The sequence below is a fragment of the Stegodyphus dumicola genome, chromosome 4 (assembly GCF_044657685.1).
Source record: "Stegodyphus dumicola isolate Sdum_Otavi_A_Nest chromosome 4, ASM4465768v1".
NCBI classification, from domain to species: Eukaryota; Metazoa; Arthropoda; class Arachnida; order Araneae; family Eresidae; genus Stegodyphus; species Stegodyphus dumicola.
This window is the reverse complement of record NC_140771.1, coordinates 57,783,664-57,809,877: the sequence shown is the minus strand read 5'-3', so window position 1 is coordinate 57,809,877 and position 26,214 is coordinate 57,783,664. Positions and strand designations below refer to the sequence as shown.

The 26,214-nt window shown below is 33.5% G+C and overlaps 1 long non-coding RNA gene across 4 annotated transcripts in view; it reads left to right on the top strand.

The window, feature by feature from the left end:
• Window positions 1-25,698, top strand: part of LOC118195832 (uncharacterized) — a 77,570-nt gene extending 51,872 nt beyond the window's left edge. The window contains exons 2-4 of one of the 4 annotated variants that reach the window (XR_015040673.1): window positions 14,464-14,618; window positions 14,767-14,841; window positions 24,421-25,698. This is a non-coding gene — a long non-coding RNA (uncharacterized LOC118195832). Of the gene's footprint in view, window positions 1-14,463; window positions 14,634-14,766; window positions 14,842-24,420 lie in introns of all 4 variants that reach the window. The other 3 variants (XR_015040672.1, XR_015040674.1, XR_015040675.1) reach the window with 3 other exon arrangements.
• Window positions 25,699-26,214: the final 516 nt, after the last annotated feature.

Here is a 26,214-nt window from a genome sequence, read left to right as displayed (position 1 = left end):
AACAGAGCTCTTAGGATTTACACGGATAGTCAAAGTGTAATAAAAGTGTCGAGCAAAACTAAACTTACAGCCTTACTTACTTGAGCCATCCATAAAATTATAAACACAGAGAATAAGGTACGCTTAGTTGAACTTAACTAGGTGAAAGAACACGCAGGTGTCGAAGGAAGTTAATCAGTTCACAAGGCAGCTAAGGATGCTTTCGAAAAAGCAGGAGATAGACGTGGAGCTACCGTTTTCAACAAAGGTAATCAAATGACAGCTTCTAATAAAGATTCTGGAGCAATGGCAGATGTGGAGGGACGACGCTGACATGGGCCGGCTAACCCATCAATATTTTTCTGAAGTATCATTAAAGTGAACAAAAATAGATCGACTGCTGTCTCAATTAGTCACAAACCACGGGAGGTTCAAGAAGTTCTTTTACCGCAACATCAGGTACAGTTGTAGCACATCAGCGGAACTGGCGGTATCAGATTACTATATATGGTGATATTAAAACTTTCTGAACTAAGGAAGAAGTACCTATATCTCAACGCATCTTCAGTGCCGAAGGCAAGGACGATAAAAGATGTTCGATGTGTAATTAGTCTTAGAGAAATTATGCAGCCTATCACTGAGAGAGAAGGAATAATTGTAGAATAAACTTCTTTCCAGCTAATTTACTGATTGTATAGAAGCGTCTTTACATCTGTTTTGACAAACTCTGTAAATAATATAAATATTATAAATAAATTCTTCAATATTTTGTAATGTGCATATGCTTGTTATAATACAGGACCAGTGGGTCCACAATGACGTTGACGAGGTCAACAAATATTTCAGTTCAAAGACATTGCTTTATCCAATACGCCTTTTGCCCTAACAAACTGCATGGTACTAGCATACGACCAGAAGTTTGTTTCAGCATATTTTCAGCAAGAGGTGTCAAAATTTCAGTCCCCCTCATTGTTCTTAATTGAACGGGGTGGATAATCAAAAATTTAATTAGTTAGTTACACGGTTGTGGAAGTTCTCTCCAAGTTGCTCTTCCTTGGCCAGCAAGGTTAGCCAATGAGACATGTATATAGGGTATGATAGGCTGTCAGATTCAGGCGCCCCAAAATGTCTCAATTCTGGAGCAGTAATTGTGGAATGCCTGACAGAATGCATTGCAGGATAAGTTTAGGAATCTTTATCACCTCTCACTTAAACGTTTGCAAGCATGCATCACTGCCATCGCATTGCCTGACAGGTCCTATAGCCTTAAAGTTTTAATAATTTCATTACCTGTGTATGAGTTTTACCCATATTTAATTTAAAAAAAAAACAGTCACTTTCTTCAAGGTGCATTTTTTTCCCAAAAGAGTACTTACATATATTCCTAAAATCTGAAAGCTTTTGAAAGAAAACTTGGAATGCAAAATACATTTCGTAGGAACATTATTCTTTCCTTTTGAAACAGGACACGTAAAAAATGAACCATGCTCTCCCCGGAACTAGAACCTGGACATCACGTTACACTATGAAGGCATGGAGAAGGAAAGGATAAAATTCCTTATATACTCCCTTTTAAAGCACGGCTGGGGTTTAGGAGACCCAGTCGCCAAATCCTGTTTTAAGAATCATCATCCACTACCTTTTAGTTTGGGAACCACAGTAGAGTCATTAGGTTATTTTGAAGCAGGAGACATAAAAAATGAGCAATGCCTTCGCCAGGATTCGAGCCTGAACCTCTCGAATACGCGCTGAGTGTGTTACTGTTATACCATGAAAGCATGCGAGAAAGAGAGAGAAAATACCTTATAATTTAATTTCTATCATGGTAATGATCCTAAACCTGTCCTAAATGTTCACTTTTAAATGTTATACAACTATCCTGAAGTTACTAAAATACATTCGTGTTCTTCAGACCTAAATCCTACCGAAAATGGATGGAGTGAATTGGAGAAAACAATAAGGAAACATGATATTTCTTCGAAAGGTCTACTGAAAGCCATTCTTACAGAGAAATGGAACGTTATTACACAAAAGTATTAGTTGAATCCAAGTGAATAAAAAGGGTAATTTTAGCGGAAAATATCCAACGAAGTATTGAATGTCCCAATATTTCCACATTTTTATTACACTATAAGGTATTTTCTTCCTTTCTGCGTGCCTTTGTGAAGTAACGGTAGCACACCCGGTGCGTGTTCGAGAGATCCAGGTTCGAGTCCCAGCGAGGGCACTGCTCCTTTTTCACCTTTCCTACTTCAAAAAAAAAAAAAAAATACTAATGATTCTACAGTGGCGCCCGAACTAGAAGGTGGTGGGTGATGATTCTTCACACCAGGATTTTGCAGCTGAGTTCCCTTATCCAAAGTCGCCCTTCAAAAGAGAGAATAATACAAGATATTTGCTCCTTCAATTTCTGCGTGTCTTCGTGGTGTAAGAGTAGCACACCGAGTATTCGAAAGGTCCAGGTTCGAGACCCGGGGAGGGCATTGCGCATTTCTGCATTTCTTCAGTTTTCTGACACTGAAAATTTCTAAGTTACTCTACATTGGCATCTGAACTAAAAAAGGTGGTGGATAATGATTCTTCACCACCAGTATTTGGCGATTGGGTCCCCTAATCTCCAGTCCCCCTTTAAAAGAGTATTTTCTCCCTCCTTTCTGCATGCCTTCGTGGTGCAACGGTAGCACATTCAACGCGTATTCGGTCCAGGTTCGAGTCCCGGTGAGCGCACTGTTAATTTTTTACTCCTGCTTAAAAAAAACCTAATAACTCTACAATATATAACTTAGTTGTTCAAAGTATCCGGATACATATGTGAATTCATTTTCAGAGCTTTTAAAAATTAACATTTTTTTCCCTAGCCAAAAACATTTTGAATAAATTTTTCAAAGCAATCAGAATTTAAAAAGGATGATCGATAGTATCTGTGAAAGGAAAATAAAGTCATTTCACTTAGTAACTGATATTTGGAAGTAAAACTGGAAAACACGAATGCCCAGAAATAAATGTGAGCCTCTGTAGATGGTTTTATTCACCTAGTTTGTTTGTTTTCTTCCTTGAATAAAATTATAAAATAATTTTTTGACCCCGCCTCTGCCAAGCAAAATTTCTCAAAACTTTTCAAACATAATATATATAATTGTGAAAATTCACAGGAACAGGAATGTGTGACAGGAATTCTTTGAAAACTTAATGCAGATTTTTATCTAGTTAGAACTGAATTTTCATACATATACACTTTTACAATCAAACTAATTACCGATGACTTCCTATCTTTGCAATATCAGAGTAGATAAAAAAATGTCTTTCAAATTTCTTCTTTTGGAATTTCTAAAGTAATTTATCTAACTTTAGCTATTAGTCAAAAGAGTTCGAAATTTCTTTCTTTGCTTTTAATTTTTCGCGCAGTTACGGATATGACGGATTTTTAAATCAAGAGATTTAATCTTCATTTTTAACAGCCGCATGATTTCAAGAAATGATAAGATGGGATCACTAAATTAAATTAGAAATTAAACGAATTGAATTTATGTCATCAGAAAGATAGGAAAACTTAGGAAAAAGAATGTCACCCATATTCTAATTAGAATAAATTATTCTTCAACTCTCGAAATTAGTTCTACGTTCGAAAAAAAGCAGGGATTTTCTTTTTTTATTCTTTATTATTTATTTCCCCTCCCGTTCAATGAATTAAAAAGTGTAAAATAAAATATATCAAAATCATTTAAAATTAGATGGCTTTAGTTAAATGCGTTAAAATTGAAATTTAGTTTTGTTAACATTCTTGATCATATGTGACCAAAAATAAAATCATCGAATAAACCCTGCAATATGAAAAAAGTTTTTTATATGTTTTATTTTCAAGATCAGAACTATATTTTCACATTTTGAAAGGTACATTTATAAAAACTGAAGAAATAATGAAAAGGGAATAAATTCAAGGTTACGAATATAATAAATTGAATATAACCTGATAGTTCAGACCCTTTCTTTGAGGTAAGAAGAATAGAGCGACTTGGTAACGAGGTTTTTCTCACGGCAAGCTCCGTTCTTTTAATCCATTTGTGCTTAGGCCAATAGATCAAAGGTCAGACAATCACTGAAGCGAATAACAAGTTCAGGCTGCCCAAATAATTCTCCTGCCAGAGAAGTGATGGAACTCGGGTGATCTATGTTTATTTTCTCTCTTATTTCCCTATCTAGTACTTTCTCGAGAGATGTCTTGAATCTCGTCCTACTACAACCACATTTTATATAAATAAACTTATGCTAATCGCCCGAGCGGCCAGCCGCATAAAATAGTTCTTATAAAATAGGAAAAAAATATGTTATTACTTTAACAAATCTAGCCAGTGTAATTTCATAAAAATAGTTAGTATTTCTAATTGGAAGACATAAATATATTTTCTATTTAAATCAATCAGACTGAAAAGTATTCTTAAGAAGTAAGTTTCTTGCTTTTAAATCGCTTATTTGTTTTTATGTCAGCAATGGCAACACATCGCATTTAAATAACCGATTAAAATTGAAAAATAAATATCTTGTATATTGAGAAATGCCAACAGTGTGGTACGCTGAAGATAAAAATAAGGAAGTTAGGCTTGATAAATTTAGCATGACGTCACAAAAATGAAGCCCCCCCCCAAAAAAATGTCAACAACGTGTTATCAATACTTATCCCGGCGGTCATACACCGTATGCGGATAAGACTACGAACATATTGTTAAATAAAATTTCACTAACTTTGAGAGCAATAAAAGAGTCTTTAGACATCATTTGTGTAAAACACCTTTGAAACTTCCAGTGGTCTTCCGGATTTTACTATGTTATATAGTTACCACTTTCGCATTTTCATATATGCCTTGCACAAAAAATAGGATAGTTCTATATATCCCGTTCTACTGGACCGAATGTCGAAATTTAACTTGCGCTTTCCATTTCTCGAAAGCGCGACTTAGGACATATATATGATATATAGAGAGAGCTTTGTTCTAACATTTTGACACAAAATCAGACGTTTTCTGAAATAACATAGCAATTTTTTTCATATTTCGATTCTACAACTCAAATTATGCTTAGATATTAAATTTTGTAATTTTTGGTGAGAAATTTAAAAATTCATCATGCTGCATTTTTTTTTTTTTTTTTTTTTTTCTTTTTTAGTTTGCGCCAAGAATAATTCACTTGCGAACTTTTTGATTTATAGCAATCTATTTACCGTTAATTTTTTTTGATTGTACACGAGCAGAAAAAAGGTCATCGTTCATACATTCAAATAATTTTGAAAAAGTGCGTAAACCACATTTGGCGTTATTACCGCTATTATTACAAATATGCCAAATTTCAGAACGCGCCAATATGTAAATTCACGTATATTTTAGGAAATTTTGAATAAAAATTCCAATTTGCAGATATGTTTAGAAATACATCTACTTTAAGACGATAGAAAAATTTTATAGGTTTATCAGGTTCAGTGTTCCTCCTTACTTGCTTGGGGAACATTAAATGACCTGACTCGGAACAGGGAGCTTACTAAAGCTATGTTCAATAAATGTGGGAAGTAGACAAGATACACAGGAAGGGTATACGAAACCCTTTATTTTTCTCTCTTTACAATGATTTCCGGACTTCGGAATACAGAGACCAACCACTTGTGGTCTGAACGTAAGAATATAAAAATATTAACTAAATTCTAAACTAACTTTGGATTAATAAACAAGTGTCTACTTGAAGATTGGCCGTATATTAACAGAAAGGCCGTATGTAGTACAGAGAACTGTTAACACTACGATACGTTTAAAATTATCAAGAGGATTAAACCTCTGGCCTTGAAGGCAACGAGCAACCGAGTAAAACTGCAATGGCAAGCGGCCCGCTCCTAATCACTCCTTCCTCTCCCTCTTGCTTGGCAAAAAGCCACAACTTAAGTACTTGGCGTTCGCAAGACAAATTTGCATAAATAAGTTAAAGCTTTTAATTCTGGCCGGAAGTAGAAAATAAGAAGTGATAGTAAAGATTTAAAATAAAATAAACGTTAGTAAAACTTAAGATCCTTACAGGTTATCATTCAAAACTGTTTTCGAAAAATTTATAAAATTTATTTAAAAGTACAAATTTTAAAAATAAATCATAAAAAATGGGAGAATTTTATTTGGAATAAAACTAAATTTCGAAATGTGAAAGGAAGAATCAAATAAATTTATTAAAAAGAGATATTAATAAATATATATATACCAAATTTAATTAACGTGGAGGAGCTAAAACTTTGAAAGCTAGTTTTTTAAAACCTACTCGTGCGATTTGTATAAAACTTGGGAGTTTGGTATAATTTGAGTCGTAGAATCGAAATATGGAGAAAAGTTGTTACATTATATTAGTAAAAGTCCGATTTTATGTCGAAATACCTATGTTAGAACAATGCTATATATAAATATAATATATATCCTAAGTTGCGCTTTCGAGATATGGAAAACGCAAGCTAAATTTCGACAATCGGTCCAGTAAAACGAGAGATATAAAATTGTCCCCCCCTTTTTTTTTTCAAGGTGTACCTATGTTTGATTAAATTTGAAACTGCTATTCGTAGTTCTTGTGATTTTTTTATGTATTAAGCAGAAAATCGTTACTGTAAAGTATCTAAATTAGAACGGAATACTTATGATTAACGTTCTTACAAGTGAAACATTCAATGATGAAAGCTAATATGTAAACAACACCGATTAGAATGTAAACAGAAGCTCCCCTATTAACAACGGTCGTGACGTCATACCTTGACATTTCATTGCTTCATTTTCTTTGCACGGAGCATCCGAAAGAGGCTTACTCCATTTATTTCGGATAAAAATGTTTAATTTCGAACAGTATTGTCACTGCTAGCTTTCAAATCATTGACTGTGTTAGTCAACAAATCACTGAATTCGTATAAAATATGAAATAAATAAAAACTCAAATTCGGGGTTTGAGCTGCACATATTCGCGTAGAGCGTTAAATGTGTTCAAAATTTGGAGGCTCTAGGTGCCGTCCCCAATGCGGGGGAACATACAGATATAAATACAAGTTCTTCATTATTTAAAACAACTGTAAAATGTGTTTTCCGTATTATCTCATATGGATTGAAGTTTAATATAATCAGTTTCCGATTTACGGAGGTAATACTGGGGACGATGTCATTTTTTAACTCGATTACGATTAATATGAGGACAGTTGAAAAAAACACAGGACAGAGGAATAACCTATGTTATAATTAGCAGAAAAATACTATTATCGAAATACTTGTATTTTTAAAAAGTTTAATTTGTTGAGTAATTTCATTTGGTGACCCAAATCCCCCAAAAATCAGTATTCCAAACAAAAAGAATACGATCTAAATAGTGGAAGAATAAAAGGCATTAGAAAAGGAGAAACTTAATTTTTAAATGGCATTAAAAAAATATTTACTAGTAGTAAAGCTCTCGATTCTCTAACGAATGGAATAAATGAACGCGTGTACTAGGTACGGCATGATTGCATAGAAATAAAAATAGAAGAATTAAAAAATAAAGAATGATTCCATCATTAAACTTTTATATATATTTTGAGACTTGCCGACAACATTAAACAAAATTAAGTAATAAATAATATTAAATGAAGGTGGATCAATTACTTTACTTTGTTATTATACAATGTAACTCAAACATTGTGCGACAACGAGCAGTTAAAGTGTTGAGATTCCAGCTAAATAATGTTTATTATTTTTTTTTGTCTAGACTTTACTTGAACTGTGAAGCGACTATCCGCCAAGTTAAAACTGTATTAATAACAAGCCGTGAGAAGGATAAAAAGATCCTTTTATTCAACTTAGAGAGGACTTACAGACGGCACTGCTGGTGCTTGTAAACTCAACCAATACGTTTGGCTGCAAATTCAAAATAGAAATACAAAGTTAAAACTAAATTAAATAATCAGCCGAAGCTGCAAAGAGATAATTAACGTGAGTTGGCTCTTAGCTGTACCACTGACGTACAAAAACCGACAATTAATAAGCATGGCCGTAAAATAGCAGATTTAAATCAGAGAAAGAACGTGGCCAAACGGCGGAACACTCTCTGTCTGAAGCAACTCAGACCCCAGCTTAACTTGTATCCTTTTATCCTACTCTGCACATGACGCGAAACTGAAAAAACATTCTGGTAGGGAATGGAAATGAAGGAAGATAGAAAACTAAGTAACTGAACAAAACTGGTTAGTTTAAAACTAAAATAGCATTCCTTATAAAAATAATAAAAAATAAGCTCATGATATTATGTGATCACATAATGTTCACGTGTTTCACACAATGTTTCAGGTAGAAACGTTATTAAACGTTAATAATAATGTCTAAAACGTAATAAGAAATTGCTCCAATTTTAATGCTAAATAATGCACTTCCACCTGATGCGATAAGCTCACCACATACAGACAGCGAAAATTTTGGCAGTTCTTTCACGTTACGGGAAGAGAGGAGAGAAGAGATCAGCTGAATGCGCCTACGCCACCCATATTTTTCCTGTTCGCCTTTAATAAAATAAGAAAATTTCAATAATATCTTTGAGTTCAAACTTACATAAGAAAGTCAGTCGGTCAGAATGTTTTGTTTCGTATCGTACAATGTTCATTTATTCTGGATTATGCGCAATCAATTTATACACTGTTGTGGATAAAAACAGGTCACAAATTATGTAAAAGGCATCTTTTTTTTTTTATTATTTTTTTTTTTATTTTTAAATAGTGCACGACTAATCGCGGAAGTTGACTGTATATTTTATTTTATTTTATTTTATTTATTTATTTATTTATTTTTTTTTTTTTAGATACTTGGAAGAAAGTTTAATTGCTTGAATTTAAAAGCTTAGGCAAACGAAACTGAGATCGACAAAATTTCAGTTTAGATTTTTTATGCTTCAGTTTGTAATGGTTTGGAATTCTTTCCTGCATAAGAAAGAACAAATGAATAAATCGTCTGCTTAAGGTATTCAAGATATATAAACTATATAATATCTGTATATAACACAACAGAGTCATACTTTATGACATAATAGAGTAAATTACTTATAGATTCTGACATTAGAAATAGCTACAACAAAGTTTTTCACTGTTTGAGACAGTTACATTACATTCCATTACTAGGACATTTATCTATCAAATGTTAATAATGCACTGCTCATCTTGGCAAAGAGCCAGTTTCAGTTTCTTCTATTTGATATGGCAGAAAATTCTTTCAAATTACAATCGTAATTGCGTAACTAAATCTGAGAAATAAAAGAAAAAAATCTGATGTGTACACCACATGACTTCCTTACCCGGAATATTAAATTATACGCATTTTTTTCCATTTCATTTAAACTTATTGGATTGAATTAAATCTACTTCGCCGACAGCGCATAAACCACAATAGAATAAATGCATTCTTTAAAATTGACTCTATTTGTTTACCATAGCGACATTCTGGCGCTAGGTTCACTTAACAGTATTATATTTCGTTCATATTATAACTCAGAATGCACAAAATTTATATCATTTAAAGAATTATCTAATCGTTGCCACATGTTCTATTCAAATACTATAATAAAGCTAGAAGGATGTATAAAAAAATTATACATCATTCAACAACAACAACAAAAAGAAAAAAAAAACAGTTTTTCACAGACAATTGAGTACTTCTTATTCAATTAATTGAGTTCTCACTTCGCGACAAGGCAAAAATACATAAAATGTCAAAATATCCGTATCAAAAATTACGAAGTAAATCTTTAACACTTATTTCCTCGAAAAAATTCCAGAAAGGATTAAGCATGATTTAATTCGCAATAATAAATGAAGGCGTTATCTTTGTTGTTGCGAAGCTAAGTTTCTCTAGATTTGGCCACAAATCCACTATTCTGCTGTTTTAAATGTAAACAAGCAATGGCCGCCATCCAAAACATTATTAGGCTTAGCAGCACTTAAACAACTTTAAAATTGTTGATAATTCTAAAAATATTGCATACAAATTTACTAAAGGCATAAAAGCCTTAACCGGAAGATAAGAACAACATAATTCAATCATTTTTAAAGCAAAAAATGTACAATTTACAACCATATAAGAGTAAAGAAACTGAGATCACTGAGCCGGGTAACAGAGTGGATATATATATATAAATATATTTATATACGTTTGGTGCTTCCGATTGCAACCAAAATACGAGGTGCACATCTACATGTTATAGCAGTCCCTATATACAAAATTTCAACGTTCTGAGGCTACTTGTTTTTGAGTTATGCGAGATACGTTCGTACAGACGCCACGAAAAATTCTCTTCAGAATTCATTTTAAAGCAGTTTTATAATTTTTTTGAGGAAAAGAGTCTTTTATTCTGTCCTTACGTACAGATATCACGCAAAAGCATCGTTAAATTTCATTCGATAGCGGTCAAAATGGATATTTTCGTTGAAATATGCTGCCTGAAACTTTTCGCGATTACAATACTTCCTTTTTAACTTCGTACAAGGAAGTAAAAAGCCATTCTTTATAATTTATCTTTTTGTTTTATTTTTTATTACCTTTTTATTTTATTTTTTTAATAATTAATCTACTTCATAATGCGTCTGATTGATATACTTTATAATGTAAACAATCAACAATTTTTATAAACACCTTCAGAATTACTATTATGAATTAAATTTCTTTCTAGTAGTATATATTAGGTACGTATGATGCAGTTTTGAATACTCCGAATTCATTTTACTTCATATGTAGCTGGAAAATTGTATCTGTATAGATAATAAGGCCGAAGAGTGAAAAGTGCGGAACCAGTTCAAAATGAGGTAACGAAACATCGGTGAGCAATTATTGGCCAATAATGAGTAATTATTAACTGGAAAAAAATATCTGATAATAATTGCTCTTTGGGTTTCAGCTACTTAAAAGGTAAAAGGTTTTTCTGCATAGCTAAGGAGTATACACAAAAGTTACTTTTACAGTCACAACAGAATTAAACGTGTGCATTTAAAATTAGAACATACTGTAACTAAAACTATAAACACTCCTAACAGTTTGCTCTGCTAAATCAAAGTACACTTATTGCATTTTGGGAAAATTTAACTTTGGCTCACGAACTATTTGCCCTCTGAAATGCGACTTTTTTTTTTTTTAAAGAGTAGCTTAATTTTTAGATAAAAACGGAATATGAAATAGAAATTATACAATGACACTTTTTTATTAATCGCTAATTTCTTATATTACATACGTAATAATTTAATAGAATTAAAACTGTTCATCACAGGCTTATCGTCAGAAGAATAAATATTATTATTGTAAATAATTCCATTTTTGGCACTTCTGATAATTATTATTCCGGCCATGTTATGTTTTATACTGGTAATGGTCATCGGAATAGCACAAAATATATAAATACAAAGTTCCTTTATAGAGTATTTCTAATATTTTTCTATTAAGTCAAATTTATTTCAGGCAGTTTCTGCTTACATTCCTTCCGTGTAATCCCATAGTTCATAACAGTTGTGATCCACTCGGAAGATTTGGAATTCGTTGTAGGGTTCTACTTTTATTCAGTTGTGGAGATATTAGGTTAATTGGAAAAGCCGGAGAGATGAAAAAAATTAGCAACCGCCTTCGCCGGGAATCGAACCACAGACCTCTGGAATACCAGCCCAGCGTGCAGAACCACTACACCACGAAAGCACGCTAGGAAAGTGGGAGAAATACCTTATAGAATCCTTGAATAGCTTGAGTAATAGTTGAAGAAACCTCTTTCGCCCTGCATTCTACGCAGGGTTGTTTGAATTCGTGGAGGCAACAGACATGTTGGTGGACTTTAAAATAACTAAAAATCAACTAAAATATTGAATTTGTTTTTTCACTCTTGTAATATTCCACATACGTAACTACATCATATTCAAAAAACCGAGTTCAAATATTCTAATTTTTAAAGAAGTTACAAGCGTTTAAAATGTGTAAACAGCGTGAACTTTGCCCTTAAAATTTTGGAGAAAATGTAGAAAAAGGTATTTCAACGGTTATTTACTGATGTTATAATTTATATATTTGACCAAAAGAAGTGTTTATTTCTTAAAAAATGGTTAGAAATGTCAGCATTGACAACTATTAATGAATTTAACTTTGGTTAAGTAAATACTATAGGCGTAGAACAGGAGGAAGCCAACTCGTTGCAAAAAAGAATGATCAACGTCACTTGAACCAAAGCAAAAAGAGAAGTTTACCTGCTTGGAAAAAAAAAAAAAAAAAATCTGAAATGTTTCAGATTTTAAATTACGTTCAAAGGGGCGTTTTTTAACATTTTGTGTGTTACCTTTCTTTATTAAATAATCATGTTCCTCGCACTTAAACCATAAGATCCAGTGCAACAGCAATATCGCAAAATAGTTTTAAAACGAGCATATCTTTAGAATTTCCGATACAGAGACTCACGCGCTGGAGATAAAAATGTTTTTTTTCTGCCCAACGTTGCCCTTGCTCGTTTTGAAATCCTTGAGTTTGTTAATCAAAAATTCGTCAAAGTTTTAAAAAATAGGAAATCGATCATAAAACAAATTTCAAATTTCAAATTTGGTCTTCCACATGCTCATATTCGTTGGAGGATTACGTTATTCAAAATTCGATGACTCTATGTACCGTTGTTTTATCACAATACGAGAAATATACATACATTTATGCAGATTTTTCATTATTTAATTTCTTCAAATATAATGCAGGACTCTAACATTTTGTGGCAACAGTTTGAAAAGTGAACCGACATTTATGAGTCCGACGCAAAATGCCAAAACGAAACTAATAGCCCTTCGGGATTCAAATCCCTTTGGACTAAAAAAACAGAAATAGTAAAACATATTTTAAAGCATTAAAAAATAAAGTAAATGTAAAAGATGAAGGTAAAACATATGACGCGGATGAATTTTAAAAGTTTCATTGGATATAATGTATGAATTGTGTCTACCTCTAACTTCGAATCACATACCAATTTGCGATATACTTATTTTTATCAAATTTAATATTGTGAGAATAAAAATATTTAAATGATACAAAAATGTTACCTAGTGTCTATATATTCATATTTAAAGTTAATTTGCTGTTTCTCATGACCATGTATTAAAGGCAATTTTGAAGAAAAACTTTAAATTCGGTTTCCTCAAAACTAATTTTTTTGCAGTTCATGTCTTGAAAATGCTCCATGCGTCTCATTTTTAGTTAAAAATGAATGGTATTTGGAAGAAACTGTCTTGTTATATGTTCCAGTAGATCTGTGTATGCATTTTTGGTTATGAGGTTATTAAAGAAGTTTAAACTTGCGATAATGTTTAACAAAAGGTGTTTTTTTTTCCGAAAACTGGGTTTAAGTTCACAAGTCCTTTTTAAAAATTTCTGATCCATCATATTCAATAAAGGGTACACAAAAACTTTTGTCACGTCTTTATAACTAACTTAAAGGAAAAATTTAAAGGAAAAATTAGGAAAACAATTCGAAAATTAGCTCGCAAGGAGCATTTTAAATTTTTATTTAAAATAATTAATTATTTGTTTAGAATTTTTTTAATTTAAAATAAATTGAAATTTTGAACACATATTTTATAAACTGATGTTATAATATGTATAGGCATAAAATTTCTTGTTGAAAACACAAAAACTTCAAAAACTAATTTTTAAAGTCCACCGTCTCCTTAAAGGACACAAAGAAATGTTCAAATTTTCCGAAACTAAAGCATCATTAACGATGTTAGGTTATGCATTCTATATTTTGAATTTCTCCTTCATCACTTGCATTTTGGATTTTCTTAGCAATATCTGGTATTCCTTCTATATTTTTCCTTTCTATTACTTCAATTCGGTTTCTTTGCTTTCTGTCACTTCCGCGTGTACTTTCTGGTTTCCAGAATTCTCCCCGAGTTCTTTTTCTATAACTTTGCTTCAGAATGAAATACGCATTAATATTATCTGGTTTTGTATTAATAACATAGCTAAACAGATAATTTTTTTTCTTTATTGTTTCTTCCTGCATTTTCTTCGCACGCTTTCATTTTTCGGCACTGGAAGGGTGGCAATAATTCATTTTATATAAATTATTTATACAATTTATTATATAAAAAGCTATTTCAACACTTCAACTAATTAACCACTTCCAGAAATTCTATATTTAGAGCCAAAAAATCGTCTATCTACCAATAAAACACCTATGTGCATATTCTTTTGTCTCTAATCTTGCTACGGTTAATTTTTTTACTAGACATCTCTCCACCATGCAGTACGCATCCAATATCACGTGTCACGCCCCCACCTGCAGATTAGTTAGTCAGAAAACTATTGTTCATGTACAGTGGACCATTTATACCAATAAATTTTATTAAAAAAAGAAACCTTTAAATTTAGATTAAATTTAAATTGAGTATATGGATGCACTTTTATTTATTTTGTGAAATAAAAAGAAACTTATTTTATTTTTACATTTTTTTCAAAGTGGACGGTTTGACCGGGCCCTCAAGAAAACTGGGTCCTAGACATTTGTTTATGTTAGGTCCCGGCCCTGACGCCATGCAGTCAACTCCTTTACTGGCATTTGAAGCAGGATCGAATTTATCAGCGTTCAGCGAGTTTATCCACTCGAACTTCTTAGTAGGTCTCTTCTGTGTAAGAACCAGAGTTTAAAAATTTAATTTATCCGTATTTCTTGTAATGTTTTTTATATTTTATGTCTTACGTAGTGTACTTAGCTGATATAGTTTATAATATGTGTAACTGATTATTTTTCTAAACATTACAGCATTAGAATACGTACTTCGCTACAGAGCAATCGCTTGTCTCTTCATAAAAACGAATTTGCTACATTTTCAATAAGGTATTGACACTTTTCATTTTATTCTTTTCCCATTTAATAATGTGGTTTTCCAAACGGTGTTTAAAGCTTGTGCAAAGATTGCTAACAGAGAAAGGGGGAGAAATGAGATAATGGAAAGGGGGATAAAAGTTTTACCCACAAAGACATTCCGCGTGTCCAATCACAGGCTGCTTCCCTGGTGAGTAAACAGAATGAGTGATTTTCTTAAAAGCCGGCTGGCCATTGCAGATCGATTATGCGCAAACCTGCATGAGGTTGCCATCGGAGCCACTCGAAGGCGTGGGAAAATATGTGTTCGTTGCACCCCCTCCGTCCCTCGATCCAGAGCCTTTCGAGCAATGAAATGGCGCGCAACCTCCGATCCACAGTAGGGGTGCTCTTGGTTTGCAGTGAATGCCGCTAAGAGACTCCGGCAAAAGAAGATTCTAATAATAAGTGCAGTTCTTAGCGCTCTTAAGAAAAGGCCTTGGAACAAGATTGAGTTAGTTACTGAGTTTGTGTGGGTCACACGGTCTTTTTTAAAAAGAGAAAGAAATTAAGAGTCTAAAGGTTATCGAGGTCCCCAATGAATGCACAAGAGCTAGAGAAAGAAAAGGGATTGTTTGTGGTTTAAGCGTTTAATGCATTCTCCCACAGCACTGAATACTAGAGCTCCACCATCGAAATGCTAGCATGCTCTTTATACCAGTGGAAAATAATTTCTTTGATTTAAAAATTGGACAAGGATGCATTTCTTTATCAATTAGACTGCAATTTCCCCTCCAGTTAACACATCAAATACGCAACATCTTTTACGCAAAAAAGATAAAAGGACAAGGAAAAAAACCGAACTGTTCCTTCCCGAGTTACGTAATATAAAGTCTGTTCAACGAGTTTTTCTTAGCAGTGCTTCATTGCGATTTTACAGTGAAATCTGTTAAGTGACGTTGTATGTAAATGACCCCGGCAGATTATTTTCTTTTGTTTCATATTTAAATTGTCATTAGTCGTTATATTACGCAACTTTTCGTATCTATTCTGAGATTCTCAAAATGAATTAATTTCATGAACAGTGTATTAACACAAAATTTACGTTGAAGTTGAAGAGAGGGAAGAGACCCGTTGAATTTTGAAGCAAGTTTACGGTGATTACTGCATAAGCTCTATGCAGTGTTTTGATTGATTTAAGCAATTCAAAGATGGCCTACAATCAACTGATTATGATTTTCATTCACGGAACACATCGACCTTAACTGATGAAACTCGGTGGCTCATATTCCTGAAAACGTGCGTTCAAACTAACCATTGTTTGCACGAGAAATTGCTGAAGATTACAAAACTTTAATTAGATCATATCGTCACATTTTTTTGCCTGAGAAATTCGAAATGCATCGCATTGCTATAAAATTCGTCCGACGTCTGCTGAATCGAGATCAGAAGGGCAATAGCACTGCAATTTACTGCGGACATGTGAATGAGGAAAAAATTTTATTATTCACCAGTAATGAAACATGAGTTTATGGCTTTGATACTAAAAAAGCCCAGTCTTCGAAATGGATGCAGGAAATTTTCCCAAAGCCTCACAAAACTCACAAATCAGATCGTTGACTGTCGCTAATTTATTAGTTGCAGTGATCAAACATATAGGTTCCAACTAACAGATGCAAGCTAAATAACCCTGACTGAAATTCAGCACTTAAATTCAAACTGGATGCCTAATTCGCCTGTTCAAGTACCTCGCAGAATTACTAGTAATGCGCATGTCTGATGACTGCAAAATGAAGAATTTTCATTATTTTCTCAGCATTTTAAGCAACATAAACGTAGTGGCCTAAAATCTATTAAATGGAGCAATCTGAATTATTAATCTACAGTCCGAATCGAGAGAATTTACTTCATTCTCGTGCATTTAATTCTAATAATATAGCAAAGGATTTGTGTATATGTACATGTTTTTCTTTTTCTCTGAAATATAGTGTCAGACGTCACCTAAATGGTAACAGTGAGTCTGCTTTCCCTTTAAAAGGAAAAAAAAAAAGACACCTTTCAACTGACAGCTCCAATGGATTCTAATATATATTCGTTTATATGAAGGCAATAAATTAGATTAAGTCCCAACTGATAATCCCCAAAAATTATTCTAAGATTTTTATGGCGCTTGAACAGAATATGCCCAGAGATAAACCACTGGATTATAAAAGAATGGCTTTCGAGAAAAGATATAATAATTGGAAAAAAATTTACTTCATCGATCTTAAGTTCACAGACAAAAAGTACTCTGTAGTATCAAACGTATCAAAAAGGTATCAAACGTGAGTTGAAGATCACTGAGCACCGAAGATATGATTGTCCGGCCCGGGTTCAAAGTCCGGGGAACGGTTTGGTTCCATGGGCATTTTCTTGGCAATTCGCATTTTTAACATAAGAATGAGGCAGTTCTTAGATAGTCTTATACGAAAGCAGATAACCTTAGTGCGTCCAATCCAATCTAGTCTTGATGAAACAGTTAATGAAAGTTCTGAATAAAGCTTTGTTTCATATTAATTATTTGTCAAATAAATTTTCTAATTTGAGAGCGGAAAACTGCAAACAGAAATTATGGGATATATATTTAAATCATCAGTTTTAAATGCTCAGGAGTTTGACTGAATGTAGAAGACTTTTAATTTGTTTAAATCATATATATGCATTAAAATATAATATTATATTAAAATTGAGTAAATAAAATTAAAATTTTCTTTATTAATTGACATGATAAGCATATAGATTCATATTATATGTATATTCAGTTCAATAAACAGATACGATAATTGCACTCTTAATGCGTCAAAAACAATTGCTATTCAGTTTGCAAACCCAAAACACTAATATATCTGGAAATATATATGTAGTTCAGTCATCAGTCTGTTCATTGGCCAGTGAAAATTTATGACACATATCAAACTTGGAGCCTCATTAATCCTTATTATGCTCTCTGTACACCCCGCTCCTTAATTTCAGTTAAAAATCAACAAGGAATCAAACCCAGCATCTTCTAGTTATCAGTTGGAAGCTTAACTTCCAAGGATACGCGAAAGAAATGCCGTTCATTTCTTGCAGTGCTATTTCAAGGAGTCTTAGTAAAAAATTTGATATAATCAAGATCAGAATTCGGAACTTCTGAATCTACAAAAGAAATCTATCGCCACTAGGCCACAAATATTGACTATACTTTTTGCTTACTTTTTCCTTCATGTTCGACGAAGCTGAAGTTTTAAGTGTTTCTTAAAGCTGCAGTTATGTTCACCAAAGCCTCGTGGTGGTAGTAAATCCAATGAACCCTCACTAGATAGATGAATATCCATTTAACGCAGCCCGAAAAGCCGTAGATAAAAAATAAAATGTTTTCCCTACCCTCAAGCACACTCTGCGCTTTATACCAATTAATATGTCCTAAGTTGTAGTAACATCATTAATCCATATAAACAGGTCTTCAGCGATCCGAATGAATTATTTTCTGCTGCATGTTGTGATACGCTCGAGACCGAAATTAGTTTTCCCATCCTGGAGATAACTGACAATTTTCGCTTACTGGTGAAAATATTTCGTTCACTGGAACAGGATGTTCACTACAGAGAAAATGCAACGGTGACCACCCGCAAGCGATGGGCGGGCAAGTTCTTTTTTTTTTCTGATTTTTGGGGAACTGTTGGCTGCTAATCGGAATGGTATCGAATGCTGTGTTCGATGAGCCAATTAACCACATACCTTAAAACCAGTTCGCAGAGAGAGAAGGAGCGAAAGAAAGAGAACGGTGAAAAAAAGGAGCAGAAGAGTTGTTCCGAAATTAATTACAATACCGAGTGAAGCGAACATCGACGTGTCATTGACCCCTTTCTCCCCCCACATTTTTTTTACTCTCACCGCGGGTGGGCCACTAACCAACGAAATCCCACATTCACTTTCAGGTTTGCTATGTCTCGCAGGAGCCGCTCCCATTCCTACTACGGGCCGTCTTCTGGTGGCCCTGATCCGGCAGTGGCGGCAAGCGGTCGAAGACATCCAGACATTCAGCTCGGCATGCTTTCCCTTGCTTGTTACAAATATACCGCCGAGGGGAAAGTGTGTGTATGAGGGGAAGTGTGCGTTTGAATGCAGTGAGATGACAGCAGTAATAATGAGATCACAGTAATAATGAGATCTATTCAATCAAAACCTTTTAAATAAATACCTCTGTTGTTTTAAAATTGCTTTTTCATATAAAATTTAATAACATTTACAACACTGACAAAGCATATGCTACGATCGATAAATAAGAATAAATGCTTTTAAATACTGCAGCCTCACAAGGTGAATCATTCTCTTTTGAAGTGTCTTATAAATTCACTATGGTTGCGCCTCTTCTAAGGAAATGTTTGAAATGGACAAATAAGAAACAAATGCTTCTATACAGTTTCACGGCTGTCAGCATTTCTACAAACTTGTAAGAAATTTTCTCCTTCCTTACTGTGTGCCTTCGTGGTGCTATTAAAAGCACGTCAGGTTAGCATCGGGAAGTCCGGAGTTCGAATCCCGGCGCATCTCTGATTTTCCATATTTCTTTCTCGGAAATAAACTGATTGACGTGCTATATTCTAATAAGGGGGATCACCATTTTAATTAATCTTTCACTTTTTGAGGTACTGAATTCTGTACAATTGATTTCAGGAAGAAACGCTATTTAACCTATTATAGTAACCAAAAAAACCAAAAAAACAAAAACAAAAAAAAGTGTTTTTATCAATATACCAAAACCGCTTCTGCAGTGTAACTGCATGAACCCATTACCTGCAGAGTTGGATTTATGAAGTGATTACTCATCTTACCTGACTTCTGTAATTCCTCATCTTAAGAAATACAGTATATTTACCACAAAATTAATTAATAATTTGGAGATTTTTCACGATAATGACTTATGGGATCCCTTAAATCTACTTCTGGCTCTAGATGAAAAGCTCATTTTAGTCTCCTAGCCCCTAGGACCAGATAAATGTTTTAAAGTAAGGAAACGGAGTTAAACTGACTAACGGACAACCCGTTATGGGATATTATCCAAAAAGTAGGTTGTCGAACGTCGCTGCTAAAACTTGCAGTCCAAGAGGGCATCAGCTCTGGAAGAATGTATATAGTAATGTTGGAAAGAATGTCACAAATTTAAGACTTGAATGATCGTACTTTTTGTGTCCACACGAGGATCTCCTGCACAACTCCTATTTGAGTTAATTACGTTCAATCATAAGGGTTTATAAAATTCATTTATAAGGATATTTTTTATTATTTATAAGGGTTTATGTAGTGACGTCTGCAGCTATTTTCAAACGACCACTCAATGTTATTTTCTAACGATCCCTTAGTAATTCTCAAGAAAGCAGAATGTGATCGAAGCCTTTTAGAAAGCCACGAAGGTATTTTGAAGGACACGATATGATCAGTGGCCTAAATAAGGGTATGCAAGGAATGCCGTCGCATAGGGGCCCGAAGGCTTAGGGGGCCCTTAAATGTCCTGATGAACTACATTTACATGTTTAAACTTAAAAGACGGATTCCATTACATATATAAAGAAGTTTTAATTCATTTTACCTTGATGAGTTCGAAATTAGAATTTCAATAAAAGAAAATTATTTATTATTTTTACATTTTTTATCTTGTATTTTTTTCCCTTTAGCTTTTCATTTTTATTTTTAGAATTTGTACTACTATAAATTCTTATTTTAATTTTGATAAGTTTGGATTTTGTGTTAAACCCCTTTTACACGATTATTAATATTAATATAGTTGAGGAATAGCCTTGATTTGACTCCAATTTACTTTTCGCTTTAGAATCCTTAAGTATATGTAGATAATAGAATTCGTTTTCTTTTAAATTTTTAAGGGCCCCCTACCTATATGGTGCAGTAACGCAATTCTCTGTATGACGCAGATAGGAGGCCCTTGGAAGCACCTGAAACAGCTAAATTCAAGTGTTTGCAAAAGTTAAAATTCCAGCATTCGACTATGAAATAATAACTTCATGACCTACCCCAGTTTAGGGATAGCAGTGAGTGAAAAATAGGAAAAGTTTCTTTGTATTCTTTAGTCTCAAACGTGAAAATTATTAAAGACAACCCCCTAAAGGAAAGGTTTCTCCTTTTGCAATCCCAAATCAAAAAGCGGTGGAAGTGGAAATTAATTGCAACTATTTATTATAAAGTACTTATTTTATGCATTAATTTGTTTCTGTATAATTCGCATTATAATCGAATAATCAGTAAACATATTTTCTTCTTTTTCTTAATGCTATACGTCGACATGTTCCTTTTTTTATATAAACTTATTCATTTTATATAAACTTATTCATTTATTCAAAATCATCTGACGTCAAATAAGCAGACTAAAGCAAATTTTCATTTCACCAGTTGGTCAAGGGAAATTATTTTCCTTTTTATTCTTTCTTCACGTTACGTATCTTTCAACTGGTTCCCTAAGAACGTGCTTTTATTTTTTAACAATTAATCCAGATGTGATAAAAATCATCATGAAAACATTGGCTCCTGGAATCTTTGATTTTTTTTTAATATTCGCGTTTTTTATTTATTCATTTATTTATTTATTTTTAAGCACATTAAATTTGTTGGGAAAGGGGCCCAGGAAAATTTTTTTTTCATAGGGGCCCAAGAGTTCTAGTTACGCCACTGGATATGATCCGTCATCACGTAGCGTTTGCGATTCAGTGGTTCGTTTCATGGTGCTCCGAAGAAGAAACATTGTTTTGATCCTGAGAATACCTAGAACGAGGGAATCCTTCGTTTAAAATTTCCACGCATCGGTTAATAGGTGTACTTGTTATGTATCACCTGCCTGTCACGGAACACATAGATGCAGAGAATCCGGATCACGTCCAAGATGGAGCCTGAGAATTATCAGGGTATTTTCCCAGGCATGTGAAGATCATACCCGCAGACAATCACAGTACACTTGCTAGTCGAGAGACGCCTGAAAAGTTAGGGCAAAAAGGGATTCAGAAAGTCTTCATGAAACGCCTATGAAATCTTGAACAGAAAACAGTTAACGCAGCTTCAGAGTTAGAGTTAGTTTGGTGAAGAATAGTAAAACTTCCTCTCTTGTGTTTTCAGCTTTGCCAAAAGGAAAATTTTCTCTGTTCGCACTGTCAAGAACATTCTTATCTCTCTGCGGAGAGATCTAGTAACCGGTAGTCGGACTTTCCGCTACCTAATTTGAGAGTAACTTGCTCGGAACGACCATTACGTAATGGTCGTTCCGAGCAAGCCGAGTTATCCTGCGGCCAGGATAGGCAACAAGGCTGTTTGCCTTACATAAGAACTTCACCCTGCATTAAGGAACCCTCTGAGAACTTTTTTTTCGGGGGGTGCAATTAATTTAACTTTTCCCCCTTATTCTTTGACTAGAACCAATATACACTATCTTGTAAATTATTTATATATAACCTACAATTTTAAATAAATTAAATACGCTACACTCTTGCTTTGTGTCAGCTCGCTATAGCAGGAACTTCTTAGACGTACTGTAAGATTTCTTAAAAATAAAGAAGGATTCTAATGTATAACAAGGTTATTCACAAAAATGTCAGTTTATTATGTCCTTGTAAACGTAAGTTTAAAGAAATAGTTTTTAAACAGAAATTAAAAATCAGGAAAATTTATCATTTTTGATGCGTATTTATATTATTTACTAGTCGCAAGAAAATGTCATACCGAAATCCAGTTAACTAACTGCAGACTGATTTATCATAGAAATAGAATTTTAATTTCAGAAGAGTAGCCCTTTCAGAATAGCCCGATAGGATACTGAAAAAGATGACAGGCAAGTATAAAAACTTGATGGATACCCTGTTTCACTTGTATTCAGTTGGATTCATTAAAATATTTCTTCATACAATAAACTTCTTACACTTCGAAAAATGAGGGGTTAAAACTTAAATTTCGAGTGTTACGGGAACTAGCAATATCTGCCCTAATTATGTTTCAGTGCTATACAACCTAAATAAGCCAGAGTTATTTGGTGGCAAAATAATTGTTTCAACAAATCGGGAACTATACAAAAGTATGTGAATCTTGAAACTTAAGAGAAATAATAATTTAGAATTCAGTTAAGATTTTCGACCTAATTAATCTTAATGAATATTAATTTTATTTTATATTATCGACCCTTATCTCTGAAAATTACCGCTAGTATGAACAATCACAACATACTGCTTTCTCCAAATTATTTTACTTCATTACGAAAATGTGTTTCTAGAAAATTTTGCCTATTTCCTACGATTTTGAAATATAAGGTCTTCCCTAGGAACAGTAAACTATTTCTTCCGATTTTTCTTATGTTCAAGTAAACTTGTCATTCCTAGGATCTATCAAAAAAGAAGTTTACAATACGATCAGGATTGTATCCAATCTTATCAGGATGTTGGATAATGTGTTATTCTGTACGTTAAAGAAAGACTCAGTTCATTCCCACTCCCTTGTAGAAGGTTTTGGTAGTGCGCTATGTCAAACTCTTTTTCGTCTTCTGAATAGGGGAAAAAAAAGGTACAGATAGCCGGATTTTCTTCAGAAAAAGAGTCCCTCTTGATGGCGCGTGTCTGTTAAGATCCAAAAGAAGTTTTTCGAATGGAAAGACCATGCAGACCATGACGTAGAATGCGGGAATTAAGGAGGGGCACGCCCGAACAATGAGCGCCTTTTGTTCACGTGCAAACTTTCCGGCACACTCGATTACTGGACCCTAACATCCCGGCACACTTCAGCAGCAGCCACTTCCTCCCGAGACGGCCAATTACACGACCCGACCCTCCCGTCGACACCCGAGACGCAGCCCCCTCTCTTTATGATGATACTAATTGCACGATGGACTCATTCTATCACCTAAGGATCCGCTTCAAAGAACAAGTTTGATGAAAGGCGCTTTTGAATACAGTTTCTGCCTCATTTTGGGCAAGAAGCAGCATCAATTTGCAAATTTATTTAGTGTGTCTTAACTGCACCATGATTATCACTCGGGGCCTCTCTATAATGATTCTAAGCACCGTTCAGCATGATCGCCGGGCGCAACAGATGTGAAGCATGGACAACGACGGCAATAAAGAGTTCGGGTATCATACAACGCCATTTTGTATATTCCAGTGGTAGGGTAGGGGGAAAATGGAAAATATTTTTATAATACATATCCACAATAAGCGCGAAAAGTGTCGATACTAAGCTATACGTTGGCTTATTTAGCTGAAGCGGAGCAATTTTAATTTGATCTGAACATGACATGAAATTATTCATCTCATTTCTAACAATTGCCAGAAGGTAACTTCCATATCAACCTGAGCTGGAAACATCTCTTTATCACCAATAGTGCAGCCTTATTTTTCTACTTCCTTATGGAAATAAAAGGAGGCAATTTTCTGGAGAGTATATGTTTCTAAATTGAATTTGTATTAATACGATATTATAGATATTAGAAATAATATCATCTAATTATTTTAATGATTTTATTACAGGTATACAGCCGTGTTTTAAAAAACATTGTGAGGAAGTAATCTTTTTCAAAAACTAATAACTATGAACTTTATTTTGCAGCGTCCCACCAGTGGCTGAAAGGGTAAGACCCTGAATACTGATAGTTCGACCTGGTTTGGGTTCGAGCCCAGACGAACGTGCTGGCGGTGTGGGTTTTCTTATGTGTAACATGAACTCGAGCCGTTTTACCACAGAAAGTCCTCCGTCCTCAGAGTAGTTGCTTTGTCATAGCCAAACTACCTAACTTTATTTTGCAGCTATAAAATAAATAAATTTAATCCTTCTGTTTACATTAATGTGAACTACTTATTTGGATCACTCTTCTCACAATGGAGTATATTAAGTAAATCTATTGGTGACCCAGGTATTGAGCCACAGAAGAATTTTCAATAAAAATTAAAAAAAATTAAAACTTGTAATTAAATAATCCTATTTATCATTGCTTCTCATTTGCCATCAAACAGCTTGAAGAACCAGAGTCGTAGCTAGTGTTTTCAGAACCGGGGGACAAATGAAGATTTCATGCTGTCTCCTGCTTGCTAAGAATGGAAGACATTTAATTCTAAAATTTCGCTACATGAGTTTGGCGCCCGCCGGATACCCAGGAACAGGTGTCCCCCCCCCCTCTAGCTACGCCACTGTGAAGAACATTCACCTCGTTATATCATATGAGAATTTCAAAATACTTTCATTTTACAGTAATCTACCATTCTTAAAAATCAGCTGAAGAAAACTACATAATTACAGAACTTTGGTAGTTTTAATAAACAAAACATCTACGCGCTAGTCGCAAATTTGATATATTCTCTATCTAGCAATTACTACGTTTTTTAGCCTGTAGGCGATAAACGAATTTAATTTTAATGCTTTAAAGTGGAGAATAATCTTACATTTGCGCAGTGAACATTTAATAATATAAAGCATTTTCCAGTCGATTTTTTTTCTTTCCATTATTATTTCCATAATATTCTAATTTCTTTCTTTTTCTATTCAAATTTTGTTTTTGGAAGACCGCTATTATACTAAACAACAGTGCGGGAAAAAAAAAAAGAGGGACAGTTCTATATATCCCGTTCTACTGGGCCGATTGACAAAATTCAAATTGCGTTTTTCATGTCTCGAAAGCGCGACTTAGGATATATATTAGATTTATATAATGCACTATTTTAACATGGGTATTTTGACACAAAATCGGACTTTTCTTGAAATGACCTGAAAATGGTTTTTCCATATTTCGATTCTACGACTCAAATTATGCCAGACTGCCAAGTTTTGTAAAAATCGTACGAGTAGTTTTTAAAAAATTAGCTTTCAAAATTTTAGCTCCTCAATGTTAATTGAATTTGGCATATATTTATTAATATCTTTTTTTTTATTCTTCCTTTCACATTTCGAAACTTAGGTTCATTCCAAATAAAATTCAGCCATTTTTTTGTGTTTTATTTTTAAATAATTTTTGTAAATTTTTCGAAAAATATTTTGAATTATAACCTATAAAATTTTTACCATCATCTTAAAGAAGTGTAGTTCTAAGCATACCTGCAAAAAATTAGAGTTTTTTATTCAAAATTCTCTAAAATATACACAAATTCACCTATTTTTGCGTATTGAAATTTGGCATCTTTTTGAGCAATAATAACGCCAAATGTGGTTTATGGATTTTTGTTACAGTGAATTGCCACAGCTATTTTTAACCTTAAATTTCAAAAAAATTTTTACGGAGAATTAATTATACGAAATTTTTTCCCTCAGTGATGCATAATAAATATTTATTAATACTATATGAAAAGCTATTTTTTTAAAAATTATAAATGATATTATTCAAGTTTTTAACTTTTTTAAAATTTCTTTTTC